Raw genomic sequence first — 9,712 nt, forward strand, 5'->3', positions numbered from 1 at the left:
TTTTAGAGAATGTTTTTTTAAGTATAAAATAATGCTGCCGCAAGGAGGGGCTGGCCGCCGCATGCGTCAAGTCACACTATATCCTCATTACGCGAATTAGCGACTTTCTACCTGAAAGTTTCTAATTACCCATTCTTAAAACACTTTTTCTTTAAATTAAACTGTAAATGTTCGTGTGTTTATGAATAAGATTTTCATGATTACCACTGAAACACTGTTTTTACCTCAGATCATAGAAAGAGAATAGATATGAAGTCGCGCGTAACTACAACGAGAACCAGTGTCCCCACATTTCCCCCACCACAGCTCCCACACACACATTCAACTGTGTAAAAACAAAGCGACTGAGAGTCTACGACAACATGTGCAACCGGCTTAAAAATGCTGTGATTGGCCAGAAGGCGTGCCTTATGGCCAATCAATGGCCGCGTGACGTGACGCACACTTTGAAAAAAGCAATTAGAGAGAAGAAAGATAAAATGGAGTCGATAAGATATCGATACTTTAAATCCTGGGGGCAAGGCTCGAAATTGGTTTAAAAAATGCTTGTATGAAAACCTTTTTATTATTATACGTTATTATTATGTTCTTTAACGATTTTTGCATAAAGGAATCAGTTCCATTTTGTATGGACGAAAAACTCAGAATCAATTATTGGGACTAAATGAAGTTACCTTATATTAATTTACCCCAACCAAAGCTCAATGTCGTTATCGATGGAGTATAGAAGTTATAGACTGACAAAGTTTGTATGAAAAGTCATGGGTTAAGTAGGTACTTGCGATTTTTACCAGTATTTACAATATTGGTAATATATTATTATTTACTTTAATAATAATAACAGGATCACTGTAATTATTATTAACTACTATCGCGCATTAACTTTTTAATTATGGCGAAATTCGTACCGCCTATGTTTATCAAAAATAATGCCTATATTAGGCTTTCAACTAGCTCTTATAGTAATTACATAGTTAACAGTTACTAATCCCTTCTACTATTGTTATTGTTTTTGTAAAAACTTAAAAATCGCAAGCAACTCATGATTTTTTCATTCAAAATTAGAAAATAGAAAATAATAATTTACTTCTATTTATCGATAATAGGAAACCGTGTTAGAACACGAGCCCTGCACTATGTTACGACCGGCACATGCGGCCGTACTGTGTATTTTCACGCGTCAGTGGATATCGGAAGAAATAAAATACATTGCGCAGTAGTTACGCATGACATAAAGTGGTTGCTAACTAAATTGTCAATGTACAACGTGTTTGAATTTTTATCACCACTAATTTCGATATCGCAGTAAATGTCACGGCACTGAATTCGTTCGTAAAAATGTTTAGTTTTTTTTATTTATAAGCAAAATACCAATGGATTTGCAATATTTACATGTGGTAAATGACTTCATTGTTCCTGTAGTTCTTCGTTTCACTTATGTTATTGCACGTTACGACGCATTATCCAACAATATCGGAGAACATTTCCTCAGTACGACTGAATCGCGACTAACCTGGCGTCGCGGGCGATGTTCGTTTCTGGGCATATCGCGGAGACACGCGCCACGCCCCCGTTTCACATCTATTCCCTTCTATGATCTGAGGTTTTTACTGTCGATTTTTCCGTGTCCTATTACCACTTCACCGACTGTTCACTGATTAACTGGCAAATTACTTAATCAATCAATTGGAAATAGTGACCCTAACGTTTCCAATTACATTGATGTATGTGAAACAATTAACATCATTCATTAATTTCATTATTACTTGAGAAACTGAAAACAAAATAAGCAAACATAGAATACGCTAAGCGGGGACTACGAGTAAAAACGAATTTCTTGTGGGGGACAAAAGCACCAAGAGACCACTAGATTTTCCCCTAGTTTTCGCTAGTCATAATAAAGAAATTAAAAGATCTTTCAAATACAAGTTCCACATTTTCGAATTGTCACTAATGGGTAATTGTTCAGTAATTACCGTGTCATAAGATGAAGTGAGCGTATCTAATTAACCCTCTTGAGTGATATGACCTCTTTACAACTTGAACCAATTGGTTATTGAGGCGACTTTTGTCAACCTTTTTGTTATTTTACAAGCTTTATATTGACTTCACTTGTTAGTATGTGTGGGACAAATCTTGCAACTGAATTTAAGACCACTTCTCCTCAACCGATTGAGCTGAAATTTGGTATACTTATGTAAGTACGATGACAATGCAATGTTATGGTACCATTGAGCTGGTCTGATGATGGAGTCAGGAGTTGGCCATAGGAACTCCTAAACGAAACGGCGGATCGCATCGAGTTTGGGTTCCTTGGATGTGTCTTTTTGAGCACTTTTGTGCTAGATGATGCCCAGGGTCCTGATGATGGATTCGGGAGGTGGCCATAGGAACTCCTAAACGAAACGGCAGAAACTCATCGAGTTTGGGTTCGTTGGATTTGTCTTTTCGAGTAGTTTAGTGCTAGATGATTTCCAGGGTCCTGATGATGGAGTCAGGAGGTGGCCATAGGAACTCCTAATGGAAACGGTGGAAACTTATCGAGTTTGGGTTCGTTGGATTCGACTTCCCGAGCACTTTGGTGCTAAATGATGACCAGGGCCCAGAGATTGAGACACAACTAAAAAGTGTAAAATAAAATTAGAATAAAAAAAACTTTTTTAAAAACAAGCTTTATCCTGAAATGCAGTTGTACTAAAACGAAAAAAATAATTGTATACTAGGTTCAAAGAATTTCGAAAGCTTGTAGCGCAAACAGAAAAAAAGTGAAATAAATTGCATGCGCGATACAAGCTTTCGAAATTCTTTGAACCTAGTATACAATTATTTTTTTCGTTTTAGTACAACTGCATTTCAGGATAAAGCTTGTTTTTAAAAAAGTTTTTTTTATTCTAATTTTTTTATGACTTGTATTGATAGACTTCTAGCTCATAGGTAGGTAGGTACACTTATGTATTTTTTATGGGTTCATATTAAACTTGGATACTGATACTTAAGCATACTTTTAAGTTTATCAAGGTAAAGGTAAAACCAACTAACATTTACTTAGATAAGATTCTATTTTTATTTTAAACTTGTTTTTTTTTTACATTAAGTGAGCTTTTTTACATTATGTATTTTCCCTTGCGACGTCGGAATAAATTAATTAGGTACCTCTTGCCTGATTTTATTTTTAGCAGCAAAACAAAGCAGGAACATATTCATCAAGAATGTACTTTGGGCATGTAAGCGCCATCTGGAGTAACTAAGTGGATACGCAAAAGCTCCCAAGCTCTGCAAAGTTCTAAAGCGTCGCTTCTTGGTTTAACTATTTGTAGAGACAAAACAGAGATGGCGCTCTGCAAAATTATTATTTTTTTCAGTCGCAAAGCAAAGGCTTTAGCAATCCTTCAAGTACAGACGCCAGCACTTCTTCATTTTAGCCATAGTAACATTGATTTCCTTATTATAATAACATTATTTTGATAAGTAGCGGAAAACCATAAAATGATTTAAATAATGGGTATTTTTGATGACGATTGTTTAATGTAACCCACTTTTTATTTATCGTCGTAATCAAAATGTCACGGTCAAGGCCCGTTTATTATCGCACGGTTGCTTACATAAAAATAATGAAAGAAACAAGCTCATTATCATGTTAATTGGTTAGAACTGTACGTAGTTACGAGATCAAAAGAGGTCGCCATAAGCCTAGGCGCAAACCACCAACTTTTAGTTGGCCGATAGTTGGGCCCGATTTGAATTTGTATGAAGAATCGGCCGATACCAAATCGGTGTAATGTACGCACTTTCATACAATGTCCTTAACTGATTAACAGCCCGACCTAACTATCGGCCAACTAAAAATCAGTGGTCTGCGCCTAGGCTAATGCACTCCAAAATTGGCTAGGTTTCGAAGTCGATGCGACTAGTTAGTTTTCAATTGCCTTTCACTAACGATTATAAGCCAACGTCCTCGCGATTGGGAAACATTTATTGTACACAATGACCGTGACAGACATTGCGCAACTTCTTTCCAAGGAATTTTCTAAAATATGTTGGATTTATAACATAAAAAGCTGTCTTTATAAATCCGTAACTAAACTGTTTGTAAAAAAGTGCAAGCGATGCATGTAAAAGCAAAGCGTGAAATGATCGAGTAGAACGTAAGACTGCATCGTGCTTTCCATCAAAGCTATGTCAGGACAAGGACAATGGAAATTATAAAAGGTTCGTCCTTTTTTCTTCAGGAGTTGCTGCTAAACGCTTTTTATAGAACACGACATTCGACAGTCAGACACACATCGAAATGCAGATTATTTGATCAAATGTAAATTATGTAGGTAGGTAGGTACCTACGTCTTATCTTAATGTAATATTCTGTGACGAAAGTTAATTTCAAACGGAAAATCCATTTCAAATCTTATCGAAAACTTACGGTACAGATTAAATCAATTTCATTCATCAAAACGTGAAGTGCCATAATGCTCTGCTATATTTTTTTTGCTAGAATTGATTATTTTGTCCCATATTATGCACAGGTCAGTTTCAATCATACATAGGTTTCTTTTAAAACTCTTAAAATTCAATTAACACACTAACAATAAGTTATCCATCACTAAGTAGGGAAGCCAATGTATTTGAAACAGCAATCCTCCAGTATTATCTGGAGGGTTGTCTGGAGGAGATCGCTTTATAGTGATAAGACCGCCTAAATTGTGCCTTACTTCGTAACCATTTCATATCATCTTAATTACGTAGTATTTATCACGTAAAAAATCGATTAGTGACATAATAAATTATCGATAAATGTTCGAATTTCTCGTCACGCCTCCATTAATGACTTGATAATAACAAAATACAATCGTTATCATGCAAAACAAAACAAACGGTAGCTCTGAAACTATCGAATGAACGAGCAGTAGTGATAATAAAGTCACATGGCAATCAGCAATCAAACGGTGTACCCATACGACTAGTAATAAAATACAGTCGCAGCATAGCATCTGGTTTCATTATGAAACGTCAACGAGTAATCGACCCGCGTCGAGTAACGTCAACAAAATAGGTTAGCGTGTGAACTGTGTGCAGGAAGGCGCGCAGGCGCTGGTATCTCCTGCCTCCGCGCGAGAGATAGCCTCTTCCTGAGCCAAACAAAACATAATCAACTCTATTATTTTATACATTACAAAATTTTCCTAATTAAATTCGTTGCGGGTTCTATCCAAGATTGTCAGCTATCCCTCGGGACTACTACTAAATTTCACCGGCTAGGTTTCATAGGAAGTTAAAAGTTCCTTAGATCTTGTATGTACAAGAGTTGCAGAAACAATCTATGCTCTTATTCATATTGTGTAAGACCATTTATAGGTAGGTACATAAGTCTTAATTTTAGTATTTAGAATATAATAAGACTTAGCTCAAAGTACTTGATTTCATAATTTATAGGCCTTAGATGAGTGAGACAGATATTATGGTTGTCATATTGCCATAATTAGCTAGTTTGTAGTACAATGAGATTCTTTGACACAAATGAAACATTGTTATCATTATAGGGTTTTCTATTCCATAGACGGTATTAAACCAAAATGTACATTGAATATAATTGCACTTAGTTTTGTAATACCTTTTAGGTATATCTAGATGCTAGTTTTAGTAGTTAGTTTTCATCGCATTAATAGTTTTTTTGTGTCAAAAGTATTTAAGTTCCGTTAATAATGAAAGCTCAAACAAAAGAAAACCACCTTTGATTAAAGTTTCATAACTTCATCATAACAAAGTGTATTAATTTATTTATCTTCAAAAGCATTTTAAAATATTGTTGTGAACAAAAGGAATAATTAATAATATTAATTATTATTATTAACAGCAAAGTTTGCTCTAAGTTCAGCAGTTTGTAAGGTCCTATATTAAACGGACCAAACGGACAAAAGTAAAAAAAGTAATGGTACGCAAAATAGAAACAAGTACAGATTTTAAGATGTTTTATTTATTAGCCAAGTTAATTACCATACATTAGTATGTTAACAGTTACAATGCCTTTAATTACAAACAGGTAGTTATCAGTGATAAGCTACTTTTATGGTCCGTGTTAAAAATAATGGTTATCGGCAAAGAACAATTTCTTTATGGTTGTTAGCAATCAATATGTGATTTGAAGTCGTTCAACTTTTATTGCTTTTTTTATTACTATTTTAAAATTATTTGAATACATATTCCTACAATTTTGTACTTAAATAATATGCCATTGAAATACATTAAAACTTATTGAGGTAGAAAGTTTATAATAAAAGTTTAGTTTTTCTTCAATTAATTTTGTACTCACCAGTGATTACAGGAACTATTTTAAAGCCTAACTAATTACAGTACATTTGGTTTTGGCATGTAATAATTGGTATCAGTACAGGATGAGGATGCTGATGGAATCCGATAAGGCTGGATGCTAGGGAATAAGTAGTTAGGATGTAGGACGTTTTCTAGGTTTCATCTCATTATTCAGGATTCACAGGAAACGGTGCAAGTAGGCGATCATTTTGGATAACCAAAAACTCAATTTTGGAGTCAATTATATCTTGGGATTAGGATATGATGAAGGAACCTGAAACAGAGCATGGATACAAAGTATTTCCAGGTAAGGTTTAGGTTAAGATGGACGTAGGATTTTGTTAAATTAAGTACCTACCTAATACAAGGCGGAAGAGACAAGTAGGAACTCAATTTTAAAACAATGTACTTACCACAGAAGTGAAGCAGACGTATCCTCGTTTAGCCAATTCAAAGTGGCCGTAAATAACGCACAAAGCACCCACACAAATCCACTGATTGTCAGGACTCGTAATAACAAAATTACAAATATTATTTATCAAAACAAGATCCCACTGTCACTAAGTCGGGTTACGAATCATACACTGTTATTTAATTTCAACATTTATCTCTTTTTATCATCACTAACTTCCGTCACTGAAGCTGCTGGTTTAATTGAACTTTAATCAATCCGTCATACGAGTCCTTTTAATTTAAATTTTCGTTTTTTTACCGATTCTATCAAAACAACAATGACGTTTGACAGAAACAGGTTAACCTCACTCGCATCAAAAAATCCTTCACGATTTAGAAGAGAAAGCTTTGATTTATATAAAAAATATATCTGTAACACTTTGTGATTCACACTTTATTTAAAATAATTTAAACTTGCTTATAATCACGATTTATTGGAGTTATCCAACACAAATTATGCGCACGCAAAAGACTTTTTCCCGGGAGAAGAATCGGGTATGAGCAAGCGAGATGGCGAGACAACCGTACCAAGCGGCGACGACGACGGGTTCATAGAGAAAAGTAATACATAGGACGGGTTGACTGCTTGCTCAATGCTCGCAAAAAAAGGCGACAGAGACGAAACGAATGAACGAATGAACTGATTGTTGAAGGCGCGGTCAGTACTTTTGATGATGATGTTATTGTTTGAGTTGTTTGGTCAGTAAGTTAAACATTATTAAAAAGGTACGGCTACATAATTATTGTAGGTATGTTTAATATGTAGGTCATTTACCTATAACATTGCACAACAAAATCGAACTTTTTTTTTGTTGCATGAGATTTTTCACTTGTTGTTTACTAATTTAGGCTCGCTGATTTTAAATCTACCCTCAGATTTTTTCTAGCAGCTCTAGTTTATGAGATACAGGTACCCTCTTAAAATGTACTCTCCATTTGACTGCTGATATCGCTATCGTCAACGTCTTACTAGTTTCTCTTTCTTTTTTTGCAATGACTTCGTCTAGAAAGACCTGTGTAAACAATCCAAATAGATTTGTCACATTTGTGGCAGATATACATTCAAAAAATCCCGTTTAAATGTGTCAGACTTCGTGAAAAATGCCTATTTGGAGTACTTTCAACGGCTGTCGGAAACAAATAACAAGCCCTGGATACCGAATATAGTGTGTAAAACGTGTGTGGAGTCTTTACGATTATGGAAAAATAACAAGAGGGATCCCTTGAACCTTAATAGTCCTATGATTTGGCGGGAACCGTCAAACCACCACGACGACTGTTATTTCTGCGTTGTAAACATAACAGGAATTAACCGCTCAAATCATTCTAAGTGGGGTTATTCTAATGTGCCGTCAGTTACTGGACCTGTCCTGCGTTCAACTGATACACTAAAACCCCAACCATGTACATCTCAGGTACTGTACTACAGTACGTCCGCATGAAAATGTTCAACGAATGGATCGTTACGAAAATTGAGTGTTGAGAAGTTAAAATTTGAAATTTTCGATGGACCACAACTTAAAAAAATAATAAACGATGTAAATTTTACTGAAAGTATGACAAACGCTGAAAAAAAAGGCCTGGATTGAGTTTGCTTGGTTCGTAAAAAACTTTTTGGGAAATAAGTAGTCCTTCAATTTTCCTGACCACGTCAATCAGTTAGTACTATACTTTCAGCAACTGGAATACAACATGAGCATTAAGATGTATCTCCTTCATAGCCACCTTGATCGAATTCCTGAAAATCTTGGAGATTTAAGCGAGGAGCAATGAGAACGCTTTCATCAGGATATTTGCGCTATAGAAGAGCGGTACCAGGGCTATTGGAGTGAAAGTATGATGGCTGAATACTGTTGGATTATCCAGAATAGTAGTAACACTCGAACTCATTCAAAAAAGTCACATAAAAGAAAGTTTTGTTCTAATTACATAGTTAAAGAAATTGTTATAATATGACATGAAACCATGTTTTTTTGACAAAAATAGCTACTCTTCACATCTCAAAAAGTAGAGCTGCTAGCGAAAATCTGAGTACAGATTTGGAATCAGGGTAGAAAATGCAGCTAGATCCATAAAAAACATTCCATGCAACAAAAATGCTGTTGTGCAGTGAATATTCTTTAAACACTCCTAAGTTCCCAACGCTACAAACAACAACAACTCAAAAAACCGATGAATTTTGAATGTAAAAAGTTTACAGTAGCTACTACTAGGCAGTTGCTTATAAGCTTAACAGCCTAATCCTAATAAGGTTTAGATATAAGGCTGTTAGTAAAAAAGTCATCGTCCCTTGGAAAAAATAATTTCCTACTTTGGTATTTACATTTAGGGAATGGAAAATTCTGCTACGAATAGCCAGTTTAAGTTTTCAGTACTAAGTCTAGATTCATTCCATGGAATTCAGGATTAGGACTTCAGACATTTGTGCTTTTTATTTTCACAATCGATTCTAATAACTAATTGATTACATGTGATTGATTGGGAAGATTATGAAAAGGTTTCTGGATAGGTACACCACTCTCCGGAAGTTGTAGCGTAGAGCCACTACCTGATTAAAAGGTACTTATATTCTCATCATTAATGTTCACATTTACAACACAACGGTAAGACAAAGGTAGGTATAAGTAATCGTTAACCTCTGCTGCTTAAAACACTTGATGGCTTTCAAATCGTTTCGTTTTGCGAACTCATTCGGTTTTCTGTAAATAATAAACTTTCTGCAAAAGTCGGGATTCAGAATTGTTGGATTCATTAATGAAGAAATTATTTTAAAATTAACTAGGTCAAACTTGTTTCAATTTCCCTCCTGGACTACTGCATAATAATTACCTATTCATTCAAGAATAACAATTTTCACTCCAATGAATTCCTTTCTAGTCACAATCGCCTCCTGGGGGTCAATATTATTATATTCTCAGATACTTAGATCACTTTAGTTAGGTCATTGCAATCAAGA

The 9,712-nt window shown here is 35.0% G+C and overlaps 1 long non-coding RNA gene across 1 annotated transcript in view; it reads right to left on the bottom strand.

Annotated features, from left to right (window-relative positions):
- Positions 1 to 7,300, bottom strand: part of LOC135080074 (uncharacterized) — a 43,496-nt gene extending 36,196 nt beyond the window's left edge. Inside the window, exon 1 of the long non-coding RNA XR_010258943.1 lies at positions 6,717 to 7,300. This is a non-coding gene — a long non-coding RNA (uncharacterized LOC135080074). The remainder of the gene's footprint in view (positions 1 to 6,716) is intronic.
- Positions 7,301 to 9,712: the final 2,412 nt, after the last annotated feature.

The sequence above is a fragment of the Ostrinia nubilalis genome, chromosome 17 (genome assembly GCF_963855985.1).
Source record: "Ostrinia nubilalis chromosome 17, ilOstNubi1.1, whole genome shotgun sequence".
Taxonomy (NCBI): Eukaryota; Metazoa; Arthropoda; class Insecta; order Lepidoptera; family Crambidae; genus Ostrinia; species Ostrinia nubilalis.